A 3352-nucleotide genomic window follows, 5' to 3' on the forward strand; every position below is an offset into this window, starting at 1 on the left:
TACCATGCTTATTTCATTACCCTCTTATAATGTGCAATGCCTGATTTGAAGATAGTGATGCTGAATGTTGGTGGCTTCCATATTCCCTATAAATGTAAAAAGACCCTGCTCTATCTACATAAACTGCAGACGGAAATTGTCTTCCTACAAGAGACGCATCTGACCTTCCCGGAAATGCTTAAATTGAATTCTCTGGGTTGGACGGTGCTGGCATCATCCCCCTATAACTCCAAATCCAGGGGTGTAGTAATCATTGCCACGAAATGAACACCTATGACCATACATTCTACCACTACCGACGCAGAGGGTAGATTTGTCTTTGTGGAGGCCAGGGCCGGATTAACAATGGTCCTGATAGAGCTACAGCTACATGCCCACTTTGTAGCTGAGGGCCAGAGCTTTCCAATGAGCCCAGCCCCGCATCAGTAGCCCCCTGGGAACCTGAGATACCGCCAGGCAAACCTGGAATGTTTTCCCCATAGGATAACATGGGACCCACAAATTCCGTCCTCCACATGGTTCCAACGGCTGCCAGTTCCCTCTCCGGCATTACAGAAGCTCGAGGTTGATCTCAGTCTAACCCAAATCGCTGGGCCTTCAATCTGATACCTGGTCCATATGAGTTCATTAGTTCTAGAGATATTGCAAGTAAACCAATTTTTTTTTTTCATTTCTAAAATTTAATTTCATTCCTATTCATGTTGTTTGAGGACAGATTTCTCTGGAACCAAACGGGCCAGTTTCACGGGACCGAAATCATTCGAAGCCTACATGTAAATGGGTCAGTTGATTTAGAAGATATAGCTGGTTGTTTAAAGGAAGGCAAATGTGGTTTTCTCTCCCCCTCACACCAGAAAATGCACGGACTAGGCTGGTGTAAAAGGGGCTGGTCTGGGAATGTCCCTGCATGATCCTGGGACCATATGCCCGGGTAAGTCGCTGCATTTTCTGGTGTGAAAGGGGTATTATTTCAAATAGTCGGGACATGCGGTGCTCTTAATACAGCCAGGCAGCCCCCTGCTCTCTGCCCGGCTGTCAATGGCTGTCATTTCTGCCCGGCGGCGGCTGTCCCCCAGTTACCGAGAGCATGTATTCCCCATTGGTAATGAGCATGTAATCCCACATGCCAACGAGCATGGTACCCCTGGCAATGAACATGGAATCCCTGGCAATGAACATGTAGGTAACCAACACTTATGTAGCATAATTTTTCATAGGCATTTTGCTGTTTGGCATAATACATTATGGAGATTATGGTGTGTGGCTTAACATGTAATGGGCATTATGGTGTAAATTTTTAATGCATGCCTTTGGCGCTCAATGCCCCTATTTATAAAGCATATTGTGCATTATTGTTCAATCTGTTTGGTATAGTGCAGGCTTGTCCAAACTATGGCCCTCCAGCTGTTGTGAAACTATAAGTCCCATAATGCACTGCCACAGTTTTGCTATTAGGAAATGCTAAAACTATGTCAAGGCATGCTGGGATCATAGGCGAATCTAGAATTATGGCAATGGGTAGTCCCAGATCTAGCCACAATAGAAGGGGGACTTTTGCCGCGCTGCAAAAAGGGGGTGTGGTCTCATGGGAATGAGGCATGGCATCACAAAAAGGGGTGTGGTATTACACTTTAGACCATACACAGTAATGTCCATTACACATTTTAGCAAACTCCATAATACCCATTACACATAAAGCCACACGCCATAATGCCAATTACACATAAGTCCACACACCATAATGCCCATTACACATTGTGCCACACATCATGATGCCCATTACATACTATATACCAAACCGTAATGCCCATTACATATTTGCCACATAAGTGCTGCTTACCAAGTGCTCATTGCTAGGGGGTTCTTGCTTGATGGCACCATAGTACCCATTACACATGATGCCGCACACCATAGTACCCATTACACATGATGCAGCACACCATAGTACCCTTTACACATGATGCCACGCACCATAGTACCCATTACACATGATGCTGTGCACCATAGTACCCATTACACATGATGCTGCACACATAATGTCCCTTATACATGATGCTGCACACATAATGCCCCTTACACATGATGCTGCACACCGTAATGCCCCTTACACATTAAGCCACACATTATGCGTAATGCCCTCACATACCGACACTTGTAGCGTCCCTTAAGCAATGCCCCCAAAAGTGTCACTTACTGTAAATTTTTATATGAGCCTTCGCTGCTGCTGCAGGGAGAGATGGAGAGCGGTGCAGCTGCTTCTATGGGGAGAGGAGCAGAGCGCAGCGCAGAGCATGCTCCCACTCCCCTCCTGGTGTCCCCTCTAGCCGAGTGGACATTTGAAATATTGTGCGCGCTGTTGTTGTGCGTGACGTCGGGGGAGCACGCCGGGCGCTGTCACCACATGATTAAAGGGGGGGGCGGGCTGAGGTGAAAGCGGGGAGAAGAATTGGAGCGGAAGCTGCAGGGGTGACAGTCATTGACAGCTGGGCAGAGAGCAGGGGGCTGCCCGGCTGTATTCAAAGCACTGCAGGTCACAGCTGTTTGAAATAATACCCCTTTCACAACAGAAAATGCAGGGATTTACCCGGGAATATGGTCCCAGGATCATGCAGGGACATTCCCAGGCTGACCCCTTATTCACCAGCCTAGTCCCTGCATTTTCTGGTGTGAGGGGGAGAGACAACCACTCCCCTCTCCCTACCCCCCTTTAACCAACCAGCTATATCTTCGGAACCAACTGAACCATTTACAGTACATGAGACCAGTATAATATTGAAGAACTTTTGAGTTGGCTTTGAATGATTTTGGTCCCGTCAAACTGGGCTGTTTGGTTCCAGAGAAATCTGCCCTCAAAGAACATAAACAGTCATGAAATTACATTTAAGAAATAAAAAAAACGGTTTAACCTCAATATCCCTGGAACCAATTAACCCATATGGATCCAGCCTAGTATCAGATTGAAGGACAAACGATTTGGGTTTGACTGAGATCAACCTCGAGCTTCAGTGATGCCGAAGGGGGAACTGGCAGCCGTTGAACTGGGTGGGGGTCGGAATTAGCGGATCCCATGTTATCCTATAGGAAAAAACGTTCCAGCTTTGCCTGGCAGTATCTCAGGTTCCCAGGGGGCTAGAGACATCCCTCAGCTACAAAATGGGCTAATGGGTGGTCCGGTGCACCCCCGGACCACCCCCCTAAATTCGCCTATGGCTGGGATGTGTAGTTTCACAACAGCTGGAGGGCCACTGTTTGGACATGCCTGGTATAGTGTGTATTTTGGCTCAATCCATGTGGCATAACGTGAATTTAGACTCAATCTGTGTGCCATAGTGTGAATTTTGGCTCAATCGGT

This window comes from Crinia signifera, chromosome 19 (assembly GCF_055691185.1).
Source record: "Crinia signifera chromosome 19, ASM5569118v1, whole genome shotgun sequence".
NCBI classification, from domain to species: domain Eukaryota; kingdom Metazoa; phylum Chordata; class Amphibia; order Anura; family Myobatrachidae; genus Crinia; species Crinia signifera.